This window comes from Magnolia sinica, chromosome 8, assembly GCF_029962835.1.
Source record: "Magnolia sinica isolate HGM2019 chromosome 8, MsV1, whole genome shotgun sequence".
In the NCBI taxonomy this organism is placed as follows: Eukaryota; Viridiplantae; Streptophyta; class Magnoliopsida; order Magnoliales; family Magnoliaceae; genus Magnolia; species Magnolia sinica.
This window is the reverse complement of record NC_080580.1, coordinates 30,109,590-30,130,740: the sequence shown is the minus strand read 5'-3', so window position 1 is coordinate 30,130,740 and position 21,151 is coordinate 30,109,590. Positions and strand designations below refer to the sequence as shown.

At 39.7% G+C, this 21,151-nt stretch overlaps 1 long non-coding RNA gene across 2 annotated transcripts; it reads left to right on the top strand.

The window, feature by feature from the left end:
* The first annotated feature begins 201 nt into the window (after nt 1-201).
* Nucleotides 202-5,790, top strand: LOC131253179 (uncharacterized). Of its 2 annotated transcripts, none has more exons than XR_009174997.1 (7): nt 202-348; nt 2,273-2,351; nt 2,534-2,970; nt 3,222-3,359; nt 3,466-3,598; nt 4,058-4,093; nt 5,528-5,790. It is a non-coding gene; the product is annotated as an uncharacterized LOC131253179 (long non-coding RNA). The 2 variants fall into 2 exon arrangements; XR_009174996.1 differs by lacking the exon at nt 5,528-5,790 and adding an exon at nt 4,250-4,620.
* Nucleotides 5,791-21,151: the final 15,361 nt, after the last annotated feature.

Genomic DNA, 21,151 nt, shown 5'->3' with positions numbered 1-21,151 from the left:
TTGACTCAAGGCGTTTGAATTCATTTCTATGGATATTTTTTCCTTTTTCCGTGGAGATTTGCTAGATCTAGAGATAAGGTCTGCATTTCGGAAGATTAGAATGAGAAAATGTTTTTTTTTTTCATTTGAATTTGCATTCTCCATACGCACACAGACCCCTACACATCTGCACGTGTGCACATGCATGTGAGGTCCGGATTCTGCATCCAAATGATTAGATCGTATTCCAGGGCCCACGATTCTACCCTGAAAATTAGGTTGTTCTGCTCCTCAGGCATGGAATGTCTACAAAAAGGCTTTTAAGGAGTGAAAGAGCCTACATTTTTTTGGCTAGGAGATATAATCAGGGTACTTGATGTTTTCTGGATCTATGATTGTCTCTGTTTTTCCTTTTCACCCCTCTTTTTTGTTTACTTTATTTATTTATTTTAAAAAAAAAACTTGTATTGTTTTTATTATTTTTGTATTCTTTTTTTTTTTTGCATAAAAGAGCAATACTTGCTATAGTGCTATAATATTGAAATAAATTTACAAGAAAGTTATGATAAATCGAGGCAGGTTGGCCTTCACATTTGATCAACCAAATCTGCCCACACTACAAAAAGGGCTCATTTGTACAAATCCTCTGCAAGATCTTTCTCATGAACTATTCAACCAAACCCACTTCCCACCATAATGGACCTTTCCCAATTACTGCCATCAGCCTCAGCATAAAGATTGACTCATAATGGACAATATTACAAATATTACTCAGAGAAATATTATTTAACTTCCACAGGCCAAACATTCTTCTTGATTTTCCAAGGAGTAAACCACCAGGGCCCTTTTGGCTTCAAGATCATCATCCATTGCCTTAGCCTTTTCCTTGAGAACAGAGTTATCCACATTGAATTTTATTGCATCTGCTGCAGCCTGTGTTCGCAGATAATACATCGCACTTTGTTAATGGTCTCACTTAAGATCAATAAAATTTGTTATGGCCCACCCATTGTTTGATCATCATATAACCTTACATAACGATGTGCATTTCCTACTGTCATAACATTGTAAACTTAATTGTCCAGAGAATGTTGTTGCTCAGAAAAACCAACCATCTCATAGTAGAATATGTATGATGTTCGGAATGGCGCGCGCGCGCGCGTGTGTGTGTGTGTGTAACTGCATTGCAATAACTCAAGCTAATAAAGAAGGAACTGAACAATGTGGAACTGGGCCCCATATATGCTGCTATGACCTTTAAAATTATTTGGAACACAACTTGAAATGTATGGAATTGCAACTTGGGCTTCTTAGAATGGTGTCATGGCCAGTTTGGAAATTCACTCTTTATTTATCTCAATACAATATAATTGAGCATCCAAATGTGCCACTGTGGCTACAAATCCATCTGCATCAGATACTTGTGAGTTTGGGTGTGAAAACATCTGCTTCTGATACTTGTACTATTCAAGATTTTTAGGGGATTAGATAATCTGCATTTGGCTCTTGGTTTGTTTAACCTGCATTCTTTTTTGTTCTTCACAACATGAAATAGCCTAAATGGGTTAATTAGTTTTGCAAATTAAGCATTTCTTGGAAGATGTACAAATAGATGGTTAAGATTAAAAAATGCAAAAACAGTCCATTGACACTGAAAAGGGCCCAAATTTTAAAGTATTGTGATCTTCCACACTCTGTGAACATTTTAAGCTTTTCCTTTCCATTCTGGGTCTCACTATATGAGCTTTCATTGGTACATTTTGGGTACTCTTTGCTATTTTTTCCATGTGAAATATTGGTTCATCTCTGTTTAATCTTATTGCATCAGTACATAGTTGGGTACACACACACACACACACACACACACACACACAACTACATTGAATTCTTGTACAAGTGGCTTCTCCATGCATGGATATGACTCTGACGAGGATTTTCAATCATTTCTATGTCAAATGTTTGTGCTTATGGGAAGGTTTTAAAAATTGTTCCATACAACACAATTTGGTTTGGTCTGAGTTATATCAGTTTTGGCTTTGGGTGAGCACTGTTTTTTTTTTTTCTTTTGTGAGCACTCTTATGTTTTCATATTTTGCAGATGTGGTTTATTCTTCAAACGACACTTCTTTCAGATTTTCCCCTCAGAATGATGCATTCACTTTTCTTTAATGCTTATTGGTTTATCATGGTTTCGAGTTGAGAGTGGTTATTTGTGGATCTGAATTTTTACTTACATTTCTCCAAAACTGTCCTTGCCACAACTGACATGTTTTTTTTTTTTTGGTCATTGTAGATTCTTTTCAAGTATCCTCCTAGGAAGAGCTTTGCCGCAAATGACATGTTTGGTTTCGATCTGTTCAGACCAGGCAAAGGTAAATTGGCTTTGGGTTTTCTGATTTTTGTACCATTAAAAAGAAAGAAAGAAAGAAAGAAAAAAAAGATACATGCACAGATTATGAGTATAGTAATGCGTATTTTGTATTGGATTGTACTTGCCTGTAAACAATACCTTTCGAAATGTAGCATATCACATATGGGCGCTCTGTTTTTGTAGCTGGATTGAGGAAATCAATCAATGGCAAGCAGAAGTACTAGATGCCCAACTGACGGTTGAGCAGCTTCAACAACAATATCAGTTGCTCAAGGCCCAAAATGAGATGTTGAAGTTGTGGGAACTTCCATTTGGTAGAGTTTTAGGACAGCTTTTTAGTTCATCAATAGAAACTCTCACAAAAATCAAAACGACATCTCTCTCTCTCTCTCTCTCTCTCTCTCTCTCTCTCTCTCTCTCTCTCTCTAGAAACTGCATTTTTCTTCATTCCTTGCATCAAATTACCAAATCTTGTTAATTCAAAACCATCCAAATAATTCAAAACCTGCAATTTTCTGTTTGACAAGCGCTGAAATGGGAATCTTGAGAATTCGTTTTTTATAAATTCAGCACAAGCGCATGTAGGCGTTTCAAATTCTAAAAAAGGTAGAAATTTGCAGGTATGGAATGATGGCATGTTTCTTTGGTACTAGGAATCATTAATAAGCTGCTGCTTGGTATTCTCAACATGTAGGCGTTGATATAACTGGTTCCATCTTTAGAGCATATTGCATTTCTTAGGATAAAGATAGTGTAGATTAATATGAATCGCTTGTAAGTTCCACTGCTCTAAATTAATGCTTTTTTGAAGATCTATCTTGAAGTAGTAAGCATAATGGTAAATTATTATAAATTTTCTAGTTGGTTGCAGTATGCTGAGCGGATTCCTATTGGGTTGGAAAAGGTGATTCGAACAGTTTCTTCTGAAACGGTCAAGCAATTTTATAATAGATTGTACCATTTACACAATATGGCTGTGGTCGCTGTTGGAGATTTTACTGATACACAGGTTTGAATTGGTCAGATTCAGATTTGCCTCTTAAAATGATAAATACTTTTTTTAATTCTCAGCTTTGTGATACGTCTTTCTAAACACTCCAGTTGTTTTCTTGCAGTGTAGTTGAATTGATAAGGACTCACTTTGGGGGAAAAGTTTCAATCTCCACCCTGCCACTTATACCAGAATTACCTGTTCCATCTCATGGTGAACCGCGCTTTTCATGTTTTGTTGAATCTGAAGCTGGTGGGGTCAGTACTCTGAATATCTGTGTATTTATTTACTGATAGAATACTGTGCTTTCCAGCCATTCTTGAATGGTGGTGACTCATCTGCTGTAGACTGGGCATACATGTGCATCAATTAAGACCTAGACTCTAGCACATGATTACCCATACTCGCAATGGGGCCTATGATTCAGACGATCTGGATTGATAAAAATGTCTGCCATGTGTAGCGCGGATTAGTCAACATTTAAAAGATGGTGGGAATCACACAGTAGTCTAGACTCTAGCACATCTATTTATGCATGCGCAAGTCAATACAGAGACTCAGACATTTGTAATGCATACAGAGGCATGCATGCATGGAGGCCTAATAGTATTCTTGTTTGTGAACATTAATACTCTAATTGTATTCTTCATAGTTGTTATTCCTGCACAAAAATTAAAGGTTTTTTTTTTTTTTTTAAATATATATGTTTTCCACAGGTACAAATTGAAAGATCCATTGATTTAAGATCCTAGGTAAGAAGCACTTTTGGTTTTATTATTCTTGGTTGTTGATTTTCTATGTATAACATTTCATAGTAAGCAATGTGATTGCTTGACATCTAGAGTTGTTTTAACGAGGGTTTTTGGGATTTGGATTCTTATGGGAATTGGGTTTTCTTCTTTTAATAGATGGATTTCTTGTTCTCAACCAGCTTCTACAAGCGTGCAGCAACTTGTGTAAAGTTGCACTAGCATGGTATGTCTTGCCACTTCTACAAGTGTGCGGCAACTTGCAGATTGTATGCTCAAAGGCCATTTTTACTTGATTTATACCAAAACCAAATTGCAAGTATCGACAGAGAACATAAGAAACTGTTACGAATGAATTTAGCAAATTTATAACAGAATTATTTTATATAGAGATTACCTTAATCCACTTCATTCATTTATTGCATATTAAAAAAAAAAAAATCAGCGATAAATTTGTTGCATTTTGAATCTGTTGTACCTAATAAAATAAAAAATAATAAAAGAAGTGCGATGAATATGTAATGTGAAGTGCTTATCATTTTGAATCTGCAATGTTGGAACAATTGTGATGCTTATTTTGGTTCTTGAATGGCCCATCTACAAATAGCTTTCTCATATTTTATACTGAGAAATTGTAAGCACTTCACATTGTTTATGCCAATATGGACGTCCAAAGCCTGAACCATTCATTATGTGGGGTCCACTGTGAACATGTCATAACCTGAAGTCTGGTAGATACATTCATCATGTGGAGTACATGTGTATGAGTAAATTACCAGCAATCTATACTTGAAGGATGTGTGGCTGACTTGATGAACACCAGTTTTGGCAAGGCATTTTCATGTGGTTACCACTTGATGAATGACATGGATCATGCATGTATTCAATATGCAAATCTGCTGGTGTATTTCAATTGGTGGGGCCCACTACGAATTTGTCCAAGCCTGGATGCCACACATGTTTTTCGTTCTCTGTGTAACCATCATCTGGACCCACTATCAACATGCTCCAGTCCAAAAATTAAGCTGGTCAAATCATCAACCGGACCACTGGCATACTTATAGTGTTGTGCTTTCTTGTACATTTTTTTCATACACATTATACCACCTGATTAGCGGACCATCCTGGTTTGGGTTAGGGCATTCTCATGATTGGCCCCACCGTATGAATATCCCAAATCTTTCGCTTGTCTATTGGAATGTGGGTCACAAATCTAGAGCAATTCCCTTTGAATCCCTATAAGAAAATAGGGAATACTACTTGTTTCATAAGGCTTAGTGAGGCAAAGGTATTTTTTTTTAAAAAGCAGGAGTTAATTTTGATATACATGTGTATGAGAACGTATATGTGTATGTACGATTGTACGTATATTTTATTTTGTTGCAACTTGGTTATAAGTTATGGAGAAAAGCATCTAATGGGCTTTCTCTATTGCAGTGACTATTTGTTCAAGCTCTTGCATATTGGAGATTCTGGTGTTGGCAAATCACGTCTTCTTTTGAGATTTGCGGTAAGGTCTCTAAGGATACTCTTCTTTGCTCCTACCCTTTTGATTCTTAAGAACAAAGGTTAATTGTTTTTATAATCTTTAGGCATCTGGTGTGTTATTCCATACATATACATACTCCAACATGCAACAATTGTAATCAGCATCTTGTACAATAATTGGATACTAGTAGTAAGAGCTATGCTTATTCACAGATGCATTGGCAGCTTTGCATTCATATGTGATAAAAGCTGTTCATTCTATTCCCTTAATAATCTGTTGTCTTTTTGGTGCTTTCGTGTTCAAGGTTAATTTCAAAGAAGTTGTAACCTCGAACTTCAGTTCTCAGAACATTAGGAACTCCACCTTGCTTGCTTTACATTTTTTCTTCATGATGACACTATGCTGAACAATTCTTTAACTGAATAAAAAATTACATATTGTGGCGACATAAGATTGGATAATAAAACTGTATTTTTAGGACTAAATGGCACCATACACTTTGTTGCTATACATCATATACTACATCCATGGGTTTTTTTTATACCATTGGATCCAGTTATAGCAAATACTTGATAGTTGATAGTTTACTTTAGCATGTATGGTAATCGAGGCCTGACTAAATTATTGAACCAAACTCAAGTTAAATAGTGTTTCTAATAATCTTGAATTCAGCTATGTTTTATTTATAGTTATACAAGATAGCTAAATATATGATGTGATGGTTCTATTGTTTGAAGTAATTTATTGTGTTTAGAAGTGATTGTATTTTCCATGGGTGGAACAGACCCATCCCATCCATGCTTCACTCAACTGAGCATCTCTGCTTATGGGCCTCATGGGATTATGCATAGTGAATGAACATGAGTTGAACTGGCCAATTGGCAGTACTTCAGACAATATAAATCAGGTGTGTTCACCTGGAGGTCTTGTTTATCTCATATGTTTGCCATGTCCACACATGTGGAAGCCTGCGGAGGGGCTGGGGCTGATAATATACATCAACTCCCGAGGTGGATGAGTGCAAGTCAGCACATGGGTGGAACTTCCTGACAATATACCACAGCTTATGGTTGGGCCCTGGCCCATCTGAGATAGCACCCATCTCCAAGATCATCTGAAACCATTGTCTCCTGATATGTGCCAATTGACTGGCCTATGGTACTTATAAGTGGATACTAATGGAACCTGCATCGATGGCTATCTGGTACTTATTAAGTGGATAGTAATGATATTCTATTTCAGCCTGCCACCACTAATGGTAAGCAACAAGACTCTGCTAAAATTTTCCCTTTACATTTGGTTTGTCATGTTGAGTTGTGCTTCCATTCTATGGATTTCTCCTCATGGTGTTCATTTTCTCATGCTTGCAGATAGGATCCATAGCAAAATGGGTGAAGGTTAGTTTCTGCAACTACATAATTTGAAAACCTCCCCTTGTCTACTTGCATGGTACTTTCAGCACTGTTTGCCTTTAGAACCATAGCTTGTTACCAGTTTGGCTGCCTGATTGGTAGTTCCAAATGCAAGATCATGCATCTGGAGAATGCTGTGCCCCTGAGTATGTTTACAGTGAATCCAATTGAGTCCTTGAGTTTCTTTTCCTCAACAAATTAGTGTTTGAAAGCAGTCCTATTAATGGTCGTTATTTGGTTTACTAATTAGTGTTTGAAAGCAGTCCTATTAATGGTCGGTATTTGGTTTACTATCTTTTTTTTTTTTCTCCTAACAGGCTGGTGAGTTGGCCAAAAATGTTTCAAAAATGATTGATTCTCATTTTGCAGAGAATGATATGTCAGACGTGCAGGTAATTAACCATCTCATAATGGGAGGATTGCCACTTCATGTTGGTCTGCATAAGCTCTTCAATTCACGTGCATGAAATTTCTCTGTAATTCTGCAGGATAAGTTCTTAGTGGTGATCACAAAAGCATTGATTCCATTAGTACATGGTCTATAAACTAAATTTGATACTGAAATGGTTGCAATGACACGTGTTCCATGGGGTACTCTTGAAAGTGTTGGTGACCAATCAGAGTATGGTTCCACTCTTCTATTTTGTTTGATGCATCATTTGAGGATCAAATGAAAGAAATGTCATTCTTTTTGTTTGAACCAGTGGTGGTACATATGGATGCCATCTTTCAGTAGTATTATGCTAGTCAGTCTTCCGTGTCTTGTGTAGACTTGCCTTTTCAAATAAGTTGGTTGGTTGGTGGTTGGTCTGGGGCTTTGGAGAAATGGGTATAGCTAGTTTTGGATGTGTGCATTGATTAAGAAATTCATTTCCATTAAATTTTTTTTCTTTAAAAAAATTTAATGAGAAACGCCGACGGCTAAAATTCATTATTTTATTTTATTTTTTTAATTTGAGGATCAAATGAAAGAAATGTCATTCTTTTTGTTTGAACCAGCGGTGGTACATATGGATGCCTTCTTTCAGTAGTATATGCTAGTTAGTCTTCTGTTTCTTGTGTAGACTTGCCTTTCCAAATAGGTTGGTTGGTTGGTGGTTGGTCTAGGGCTTTGGAGAAATGGGTATAGCTAGTTTTGGACGTGTGCATTGATTAAGAAATTCATTTTCATTAAATTTTTTTTTAAAAAAATTTAATGAGAAACGCCGATGGCTAAAATTCATTATTTTTTTTAAAAAAATTTGAGGATCAAATGAAAGAAATGTCATTCTTTTTGTTTGAACCAGCGGTGGTACATATGGATGCCTTCTTTCAGTAGTATATGCTAGTTAGTCTTCTGTTTCTTGTGTAGACTTGCCTTTTCAAATAGGTTGGTTGGTGGTTGGTCTGGGGCTTTGGAGAAATGGGTATAGCTAGTTTTGGACGTGTGCATTGATTAAGATATTCATTTTCATTATATTTCTTTTATAAATTTAATGAGAAAAATCTGTCGGGGAATGGAGCTGCCAGAAAAAGCATTGGGATTTTACCATCGAAAACGCCGACGGTTTTGGCCGTCGGACATAGCCGTCGGAAATGCCAACGGTTTTAGCTGTCGAAAACACTGACGATCCGTCGGTGAGCAATGCCATGCCCCCTTTCCCAACGGCTCGCCCGATAGCTAAAAGTCGTTGGAGAAGGTCAATGCTGACGGTTTTTAGCCGTCGGCTGTCCTGGTTTTTGGTAGTGACACATCGGCGAATCTTCAAAGTTATGGGATGCGGGGCGAGTCAGGTTTCCTAAAAAGTGTATTCTACATTGTGATGATCATTATGTATGATGAGCTGTACACACTTTGCTAGACATACATTCATATATATATTGGTTGCGCATAGTGATTCCTCTCGTAGTGGAGGAGTACGGGATGTATCAGAACCCTTACAATGCTTTTATGAATCTCTTGAATAATTGCTAATCTTAAAGAATAATCATTACTATGAGTAGGGCGTTGACCTTCTCCAATCGTACAGATGATGCAGGTGATGTATAAATTGAAAACCCAGAGAATCATCCCTCTATGAAAGATTTTACTAAATGAATAAGACGATAGTTTTACGACTTAATTTTATTTATATTTCTGTTGCGAACTTGATAATGTGACAATCTCCCATTAAGAGGGAATTTGATAATTTGTTGAATTCTTTTACTCTAATGAAATAATAAATACAGTCGATTTTATTCTCGTGAATGGTTATATTTATAAATGTAACTAGATGTGAATGGAAAAAAAAATATGGTGTAATTTTTAAATCGTCCAATTCATTCAATTAATAACACCTAATTTTCTCGGGCACAAGTATAAACTCTGGCCGTGAAAATTTGAGATGTTACAAATAGGCATATAATAGGCATATAACCTAAGGTTGACCTAGGCGCATTGATGCACTTCGTATCTTAAGTGCTCTTAGATGCACAAACCCTTGAATAACTGATGTCGACCATCTATCAAGTTCCATAGACATTTACACCTAAATCCATAGCTCAACTGGCAGACTAAGTGGAGATACCTCGTTTCAACACTTGAAGTCTTGGTATCGATCCCTAGCGGGGGTGGCTAACATGGAGTGTGTGTACTGACATGTGTGTACTAACAAGCTAACCCAAAAAAAAAAAAAAGTTCCATAGACATTTCATAGTCTATTTGCTAAAATAATGGCTATATTTCTTCTCACAGTGGCTATGAATGACACACGAGTTCTTTTATTTCTTTGGCTTGTTATTCTCGTCATTAGTTCTGATGTTCATAATTGGTTTTGGCTATCAAATCACTTGGAATTAACTTATGGTCACTCTAATAATATGACCTTTAACTCTTTTTCTTTGAACATATCCACTCTTTTCAACTCCTAAATAATCTAGGATGTCAAACATTTCAATTTGGGAGTACTGTTGAGAATCCTCTATCCATTGTAAGGCTCACCATAAAAAAATAAAAAATAAAAAAAATAAATAAATTGGGTCATTTAAAATTAAGACTAGCTATAGGCTTGGCCTGGACCTAGAAAAATCAACAATTTTAAACGTTTTGGGGAGTATGTTTAGTTATCCTCTAGCCACAATAAGGCCCACAATCAAACATTTTGGGTCATTGAAAATTAGAGGTAGCAATGCGTTGATCACACCAGTCCTAGAAAAACCAAAATTTTGCATATGGCCAGCCTGACCATTCAAAATCCTAACCTAAACTAACCTTTGATCTGACCATTGCCATTGCATGCTATTGAAAATAACGCCAAACCAAGATTTAAAGTAGTCTAAATCTGGTAAATCACACCATATGTATCAGTATCACCCACGAACAATATAGCCCGAAACAGCTTGATATTATAAGAGAGAATACCTAGAACACCTATTTAGAATCTGATTCAACTGCTAGAGCACAAATGCATGCTATTGCACATGTATGGATATTTTCTAGCAAACCTTAGAAAAGAAAAGGAAAATAAATAAAAGAATTATGAGTGAGGCTAGTCAATTTTCGTTGACCAATAGGGCTGCTAGAAGGGATGATCAGATGACTTCACCCCACATTCATGGATTTTTAGATTGGCCATGCTAAACGATGACTCAAAACCATTGATTTCTTAGTTGAATGTAAATCGCTAAAATATTCTATCAAAATTCCATTTACTGATGGTTGGGACATCCAGAATTTATTAGGTTGAGATCCAAGATTTTATCATATGCGTGGTCACAACTTTTGAGATCCATTTCACTCAATGTTAAGTGTTTTGTAAAACAAGCAATTCTCTATTGCTTTTGTGCAGGGTGGCCTACTTGAATGTGGAACGGCTTGATTTTTAAGATCCAATTTCATAAATAATTTCATCAACTGATTAAAAATCTGTGAACTTCTCAGGTTGGTTTCCAAGATATGCAAATGCCATGCCCAAATAAATGCATTTGGAGCCTTGCCATCTACATGCGTGCACGCATGCCAATACAATGCAAGGGTCTAAGATGCAAACTCACCATTGTGTAGGCAGGAAGTTTGGACGTTATTGGCCTATTAATCCGTCTGTTGACCTTCTAAAGTTACTTCTAGTGTATAACTTCTCTTATTTTAATAAATTCTCTTCTTTAGAAAAAAAAAAAAACTTCTAAAATTGTTTAGGCCACCCATTTTTCTTGCACATTTTTGCTCACCTGAGTGAAGCGGCCTTGTTTTGAGTCACAAGAACTAAGAACTATGGCTCAGCTGTCATAAGGCTCAGATGTTGCACATACTCTACACTAATGTGGAATGTGCGATTTCATGCAATGGACAAGGATCTATTTGCGCGTGGGCCCAGTAAACCTGTGCTTTCTGACACCATTCCGTACTAATCCTCCCTGCAAACCTCAGCTGATATTTCTTTCAACAAAAGAAGTGAATTCCTCTCAAGCGGCTATCAATCCATGTTTCCATATGGAGAGGTAGTTGTAATTACACTTATTGGTATGCACAGTCTATATGTGCCATTCATTACATCAAAGACTACCATAGTTTGATAATTCTAACCATCTTGTTAGTGGTGAATCAACATACATCTGAAAACGGAGCAATGATTCACATTTATCAGGCAAAAGAACTTCATCAGTTGAATGTTCATTGGATCATACAAGTTTTTTTTCTTTTTTTCCTTTGCTTTTCTTTCTTTCTTTCTTTTTCTGCCAAAAACATAATGGGAATCATTGGATGAATGCTTCATCATACTAATATCAAGTTGGAAGTTGGTAGTTCAATAGCAAAACTAATTCCTCAAGATTGAAATATCATTTTAAAACTTTTGCATAATTTGTGATTAGAGTTGGGCATTGAGTCGAGTTGGCCCTAGTCAGGGTCAATCTGACCCAACCCAATATTGAAATAGACCTGATTCGAACTCGATCTGACTCGGTACCTAGTCCAGCATGCCTGACCTGATCCGAGTCCGAGTCTGGCCCGAAGTAACTTGGACCAAGTTTGACCCGTTATGACTGAGTCGGGTCAACTTGACCATTTTTGTAGGGTTTAGGGTTTAGGATTTAGAAATGGTTTAGCTCGATCTAGCCTGGTTGCACCAAAGCCAGCCCGGACAACCACAGCCAACCCAGATGCATCCGAGCCACCATGGGCCAAATACCAGCACTCGACCCATTCTAATTTATCATTCAATCCTACTCGATCCCAATTTCATAAAACTCCCAAATTGCAGTACTCTAGCATGATCTATTTCATAATAATAGATGAAAATCATAAAATATAAGTCTTCCCCAACATAAATGTAATGCCCCGGGAAAAATCCGTACAAAGACCCGAGTACCATCTCCAGTAGAAATCACTAAGGACCGAATCCTTTAGAAATTAAACGAGAATTAGTTAAGTGTCAAACTAGATTATTTATGAAATTAGCTCTAACTGCTTTAAATACGAATCGTAAGACCCAAAATGTGTAGAATCATTGACGCTACATTACCCTGAAATCTAGGATCAATCTTTAAACCCGGTTACTCTCGGGAGCACACCGAAACTCCGTATCGGACCTGGACCGCGCATCGAAAGTCCGATTACCGTGAAACTATACGGTTATGACCACCTTGTTGGACTTAACAACCATCTCAGAAATCAATTCTAGATAGTGTCTCGAAATACACAACTTGAGCCCAGAGCAAAGTGTGTGAGAAACATGAATACCTTTAGAAAGTGAACTGAAACTTAAGTAAATTGAGTCGTTCACTTGCAGGCCAAATCTAAGGATTCAGACCTTCGGAATCTGACCTAGTTACACCATTGGATTAGGAAAAAATTTCAACACAGGTCAGTGCACTTGTGACCCTGATCGAGTATCGGTGACCGTTGAACTGGAACTGGTCCCACACAGTCAATGCACTGATCCGATCAGACCGAAAACTTAACTCGACTTAGATCCAATGTCAGGAAGCTTAAGTCTGACCGCATGCAGAAAAAAGGCCCTCTAGATGTGCCCCGTTAAGCCGAAATAGCCGACTTTTGACTATAACCTAAGTATACCATGGCCTTGGGGTCATTCCCATCACTTCTGGGCCTATATAAGGGTCTTAAACCCTCTCTCTCCCTTCACATACGAATTTGTAACCCTAGGTGAGAGAAGAGAAAAGAAAGAGGAGAAGAGAGAGAAAGTGGGAGATCGTTCCTGGGATTCGATCCCGCCACTCCACGTGCTTAACCATCGTTATCGTATCGCTATTCCGGCGATTCTGACTCCGTACTTGGGTAAGAAATCCTAACCCTAATCTGTTTTAGAGATCCAAATAAAGTATGTGATAAAATAGCTAACTTATTTCATGCAATAGGTAGCCGTTGTGCCATAGACGACTTAGTGTACAAACTGAGTTCGATACAGTCTACTGGCGAAATGTGCGGACTATAAACATTTAAGTTATGGTTTTCAAGGCTGTCAATGTCAGTCATGATTTATGACTGACTTGATTGCTATCTCATATGCTTAGATACGATGTTTCCCATATATTACACATATATATAAACTATGTTGATTTTAATGCATTCCAAGTGTTTGTTGAAATGTTTGAATGAGTATGGAATTATGATTTGTGTTTGCCATGATTTATGTTTGAGACTACATGATGGTTGTACGTGTGGCAATTCCTATGTGGAAGGATTTGCTACGATATGTGTTTTAACTAATTTATTTCAAGTATGTAATATGTGTAGTCTAAGTGTTTGTTAAAATGCCTAAATGAGAAAATGCTTGTTAAAATCTCTTTAATTAGGGTGTTGAGATATGATTCTTAATTCCCTTATTTATAGTTACAATTTCCTTCATATAACCTATCTTACTACTACTTGTTTTATGGATGAATATCTATGCATGTTAACATGTACTCCAGGTGTTCGTTTAAATGTTTATATGAGATTTATATTTGAATTTGTTGCTACATACTGTTTTGACTAACACATATGAATGCCTATTGTATTTGAAGTGTGATTGGGGCTACGATATAGTCCAGAAATCGGTAATGGTTTACGATCAGTGGCCAAACTGTTTTAGTCACAACGGATACGTTCGAGGAATCCGAGTCGTACGCTGATTATCGACAGTGGCTAGGCCACGAGGAGTGCATATGCGTTCCATGTCGATTAATTCAACGTACGCTCGTACCAGTTGAGCTTATCAAGTAACCCGATTGACCGAATATATGTTCACCATGTATGGACGCTACTGCTTAAACCTAAGGTACCAAACTTATTGGTGAAAGGCCCCTTTAACCTTGGTACCTTGATTTGCTGACTCATGAGCTGCGCATGGTGGTATGGGACACCGTGGTCGAGCTGTCGGCCTATGCTAGGGTGACGAGCCTCCCCGTAGTGACCAGTGAGCAACCCAAACTCGCGAGCTGAATACGGTGGTATGGGACACTGTATTCAAGCTGTCGGCCTACCCTTGCGCAGTCTGGCTATGGTCCCAGTCGGGTTGGTGACGAGCCTTTGAAAATAGACTGCCAGTTGGTAGGTTGTGGGTAGTAGTGACCTCGAGTGTATTTTGAGACTGCGTTGAGGCGACGAGTCTTTCCGTAGCAACCAGAGTACAAACTAGGCCTACACTGATCAGGTGACGAGCCCTTTGTAGTGATCTAGATCCGCAACATCGTATGAGATTTGTTAGAACTAACGACCCTAGAATGGATCATTGTTTGGGAATTGATATAAGGGAGGTACCTTAGCTTCCCAATCCTGCTGTATGAATAAACCAAAGTAAGCAACCTGCCTAATCACGTGCATATACCGCATTACGTGTGCTTTTGGCGTAGCAGGTCAAGCACTTAGGAAGTGTTTCATGCCGCGATCGTGAGATGAAGTCGCTGAGGGAGCGCAGGCGAGGGCATACATCATTATTTCATATCATTCTTGCATTAACAAGAGTACTTAGGACTTGACTGTTGTATTGCGTTATCATTACTGCTTGACTGAATTGATAACATGTTAACCTTTGCTTTATTATTCCACTGAGTTGATCACTTACTCCCACATTATGGGATGGTGTTTTAAGCACCCACAAGACCCTATCTTAGATGCAGGTGATGGTGATGCCTACGAGGCGGTGACGGACTTCGAGGATGACGAGGAAGCATTCTCCTACATGCAGTTTTCAGGCGGGTTCATGTGAGCCGTGTTTTGATCGACGGGGTTACATGGATGCTGATTAGACGCCATTACACTTGTTATTTTGCACTTTTAGAACACCCATGTATATTCATTTTGTTCATTTTTGGAGTATACATGTATATATTTAACTTGGTAACATGTTCACACTCTGGAGACTTATAACAGTTTATATATTTTATATATTTATTGCATTCTTACGCTTGCGAAAGTTAACTGTCTCTGGAGTATGATATGCTGTTTTGGTATAATCTCACTCATGTTTAATGCACTAATATGAACAACATTCAATCATCATTATCTATGTTGCATAAGTGATGCGTTGGAACTCGGGAGCTGAGCTTCTGCTCGACTCCCGATTTTCAAGGTGTTACAAGTTGGTATCAGAGCATGATTTGGATTAAACTGGACCTAGGTTATGGTAACACGACGCTCATTGACGTACTTTGACTTAGGAGGGTGCGATGGAACGTAAAAACAATCATAGGATGCCTAGTTTCGTCAATCGAAGTAAGTGATCGAAATTGACCGTTGAAATCGGGCTCGTAGGCCTCGATGGTCATGTGGGATGGCCTTGAATCCTTTTTCAGACTGTCAATCAATAAGTTTAGATAAGGATTGGTGTATTTTGCACTTTAAGAACCTGAAAAGTGTGAATATATGCGTGATGGGACCTGAAAATGCTTCAAACGGGCTCGGGGGCCTAAACGATGCAAATCGGAGGGATCCGAGGTGGGTCTCGCGCATATCCGATGTCCCCAGGGGGGATAGCATCCCCGGATTGGGGAGGTATCCCCCCTAAATGTCCAGCAACCGGGGATGGCATCCCCGAATTGGCTAGCGGGCTTGTCAGGCCGCGACCGGGCCTGGCGGGCCGATGGTTGTAGGTGGCTGTGGGGCCCACAAAATCACGTGGGATCTCTCCTATATCCCTTTTGTGCTTCGTCTCCCTCCTTCACACCACTCCAAGCTCTCCAAATCCCTCAAAACCTTATCTTTCTCCCTCAAATCCTCCTCCATTCCACCGTCTTTTTTATTTTTCTTCACCACCTACTCTCTTTCATCATCCTCTTCAAAAGAAAACAAAAACCTACCTTCTACTACTCCCATCTTCTCTCTTCCCTACGCATTTGGGCACAAAGCTCATAGCTTGTGTCTCAGCTGTCACGCCCCAAACCCTGAAATCGGATTCACAGGAATCCCGATTGCCGAATCCAGTGCTGACAGCCTCCGTAGTACCCCATTCTCGGCTCCAAGCGTCCATACACCAGATTCCGATTCTAGGGTCCTACAAGGAGGTTTTTTTTTTGTATATACATTTAACTCGTAATAAGCATAACCACAAGATTACTCAATTCACAAAGGTAACATCATCATCACATATCCACTAATATAATCATTTGGGTACAATGCTGAAAGGAAATACATAATTAAAAACCAAGCTCCAGAAGATCGCCACACGCTTCAAGCTCAACACTGCTGCAACCTAACATCACCTGCACGCATCTATCGTGCATAAGCTTATAGAAAGCTTAGAGGGTGGTGTAAGTGTGTACAAGGTAAGTGTTAAGTATTCAACATAATGACATCATCATATAAAACCAGAAATACCGGTAATCCATAAATCATACAATATCGGAATAAACAGAAATATTGATAAGATCATGAATTATCAGAGTAAGTAGGAATATTGACAAGATCATACGATAACAGAGTAAGCGAAAATACGGACAAGTCCATGAGTCAATCAATGTCAGAATATGCAATATAGAACTACTATGCAAATGAGGAATCATAGGTAGCTAAATATCAGATGCAGAGGATACAATACAATATACATTCCTAATGAGTAACACAAATAGCGTCAGCCGTACCTAAACCATATAAATGCAGAGACACAATAGCCCAAAATGTCATATGCCACGAATGTTCTGCAATATGCGGTGCGAATGGAATGACCATGCTGGAGTGTGAAGTCGAGATGATGGTACGTAGTATCGCAGACTATGGGGTCCATCACAAGGGACTTCTATCCAAACTAGTCCCATACCTAAATTTGGATAGTTAGACTCAATGTGGTAAACTCCTGATCTCAGGTTAGTCGTGCGCCCTAATCGAAATCCCGGCCATTGCGAAAGCACTCGTAACAAATAGTTGCGCACTACCAACCCGAGTGGATAGTGAATGAATGAATGCATGAATGAGTATGCAACTCCTACTCACTAAATCCACATATCAGTATAGTTCATCTCTAGGATCATCACCGGGGTTTAGTACACTCCAAATGGCACTGCCGCTCTCCCAGCCGCACAGTCCAAGTGTGCATAAGAAACCTCACTATCCGCCTTGCCAATAGTCCGCCAATACCTATCCGGCACCTCGATAGCGGACCCATTCACGAGCTGGTCAAACTCAGCCTAGTATTGCCCCCTACCCTCGGACGAGTAAGGCCGCACCCCCTCCCAACCGTCCACGACACAGTGGGAGACGCGGCTTCCTGGTATTCGGCACTCGGGCGCTCATGTATCCACTCGGTCTCGACGTTGGAGCGTCTCCTGGCCACGGAGGTTTAGAGATTTTCACCCAGGGACATCTATGGCGCCCATATGTTAGAACCAAACATTTCCGGTGTCCTATTTGGCCATCCACGATATGCCTGTGGAGGCTACGGCCCTGATGTCGCTAGGGCATACAGTAATCATAATGCAAGATGCATGAGTCATACAATCCAATCATGCATCAGTCTTGCACATACCGCGTGCTCATGTGAGATAACCTCCACCTATCAGGGAGTCTCATAACAACATGCTCAATGACATATGCAATGATCAACCACCTCTCATAACAAACATGCAGATGATGCGTATGGGCATGTATCATGATGTTATGCCGCCACATACTCATAACCGGTATCCATAACCAGCATCGATAATCGACCTCGATCATGTGGACATTTAACCAACATTGCCCCCAAGGAATGGCCTACATAGAGTCAAACATATAATGGGCCCAGGGCCTCACACAAGGGCCTAATATACAACACAATGGGTCTTACTCAAGGGCCACATATACACAACAGGTGGACCCTGCTCATGAGCCTAATACATATCACGATGGGCCTTGCCCATGGGCCATGAATACATCACAATGGGCCTTGCCCATGGGCCTCAAATACAGGACATGTGGGCCCTACACATGGGTCTTGAATACATCAAATGGACCATGCATCATAGGCTTAATACATATCACAATGGCCCTCAACTACGGGTCACATATACACATATAGGGCCGCACCATTGGGCCTAATATACACATCACGGTGGGTCGCATCATTGGGCCGCACCAATGGGCCTCATGCAATTCAAGTCAGGCCTCAATAAATGGGTCGAAAACATATCACAATAGGCCACGACATACGGGCCAGAAATACGTCGCAATGGGCCGCACTAATACATCAAGTTGGGCCTCTTTATATGGGCCGCACCAAAAATCATTTCAATAGTTGTAGGTATAACATGTGTATCACTACACCCATGGCTCACGTATGATGATCAACACTTGTACAAACATATCCATGTAAATCGGCGCCAACCAAACATTGTCCAGCACTATCCCAACATTATGGACGGGGTGGATACAAAATACAAACATCTAGGTGGGCCGCACAAGTGGACGGTGTGGGTGAAGTATACACAGCATGGTGGGCCTGTACAGTGTAGGCAGGCCCAGCACATGCAGCAAGCGGGCCCTGCGCCATCAAGACGGGTAGATGGTGCGGATATACAATACATTTATCATGGCGGAATCACACATTGAAAGGGGCCTTATATACATCATATTGGGCCTCGACCATGAGCCCCAAATACATCTAATGGGCCGCATCACAGGGACCTCATATATAACAAGGTGGGCCTTAACAATAGGCCATAAATATGGTAAGTGGGCCACACCACATGGCCACGTGTATATCAAATGAGCCACACTCAAATATAAGTGGTGATAATGATTTCTACTACTAAAATTTCCAAGGCCCACCATAACATTTATTTCTCATCCAATCTAATCATAAGATCTCAAGGATTTCAAAGATAGCCGTTCAATCCTCACCGTGCACTATGGTCTACTTGATAAATAAATCTATCTTATTTTCATCCCAAACCTAAAAAAGATCATTTTCCAAAAATGGTTGGACGGTTGGATGAAACACATGCATCATGGTGGGTCCCATAGGGATGGAAGGTATAGATAAGTCACATGATCCATGATGGAGGTCTACAATTGTGGACACAACACATACATAAATAGGTCTTAAGTAAGACCCACCAAAATGTTTATTTTCCACCCAACCTAGGGCCCAACATACTGTCCATCCAAACTGGGGCCAACATGATGTTTATCTTCCATCCAAACTAGTCATAGGGTCACATGGGCCTAGGGCCCACTGTATTATTTATTTGCAATCCAATCTATTTATAAGGTCACGTGGACCTTAGGCCCACCGTAATATTTATTTATCATCCAACCTGGGCCACTATAATATCTATTTGCATCCAACCTGTTGATAAGGTCTTATAGACCTGAGGCCCACTACAATATTTATTTTTCTTCCAACCTGTTGATGGGGTCACACGATCATGTAACCCACTGCAATATTTACTTGCATCCAATCTGTTGATAAAGTTACATGGGCCAGGGGCCCACTGCAATATTTACTTGCCATACAACTTGTTTATAAGGTCACGTGGACTGAGCCACTGTAATGTTTATTGTCCACCAAACTTTTGGTACGGTTATGTGGTTCTGGGGTCCACCGTGATGTAGTTCAAAAATCCAACCCATTCATTGTGTGTGTCCCACCAATTTAAGTGTCCAAACCGAGTTTCAGGTGGATCCAAGCTGCATATGGACCCCAGCAGTTGATTCCATGTGGCTTGACATACCACCGTATGAAAGGTGATGGTGTGGGTCATCCGAGAACTTTTTATGACTGATTTTTGGAATCAACGCATCATAAAAGGGGACCTATTAAATGAACGGCATGGATGTAGAACATACATCATGGTAGGGTCCACAATTAGGGCCAAGGGGGCCCTCCCTATTTAACATTGGACGTCCAGGAGTCTGGACGTCAAGGTACATACATGTATATTTATTATTATTATTATTATTTCTTTTATCCTAGGTGGGACCCACATTAACCAGATCTACTCCGTCCATTATATGTCCCATAAACTTAGAGGTCCAAACCAAGTTTTAATCACATCCAAAACCCAGGTAGGCCCCACCAAATGATTTTATATATTTAGGCATGTTTTCACATGATTTTAGATGGTGTGGCCCGCCTGAGTCCCGTATAAGGCTGATTTTTGGGATGGACACCTGATTTGTGGGGACCCATCAAATTCATGGTGTTGATGGTCGAAACGCATCACGGTGGGGTCCACAGCTGGGGCTGTGAGCCCCAGCCCGTCCGCCCGTCTGTCAGCCGCAGGCAGCGCCTGCTGCGTGCTCTGACAGCAGCAGCTGCTGCTGCTGTACTCCCTATTTTTTTTTTGAAAACTAAATTTCAGTGCTATTTGGTAGGTGGGGCCCATCTCGGACGAATCTAATCCAACCATTGGTCACTGTGGCTTGATACAATCCCAACGAGTCTAATATTGGGCTGTTTTTGATATTCAGGAGCATCAGGAAGTAAATCAAAGGTAAGAGCACTGTTTCCTAAACCATGGCCCGCCAGGAAACCAGATCAACCTCATTTTTCGGTTCAACGCCTAAAATGAGCTGGGAAACATAATGGATGCCTTGGATTAGAAACATATATTAAGGTGGGGCCTGCATAAGTGGCCCACCCAAAATCCCTTTTTTTTGTTTTGCTCTCGGACGTCAATACATCCACTATCAGCGAACACTTCACAGTTATAGCGTCCAGCGTCCCTAGCCGCTGGACATTGCTCAAAACATACATTAAGGTGGGCCTCACCCACAGACATGCTGTCCAG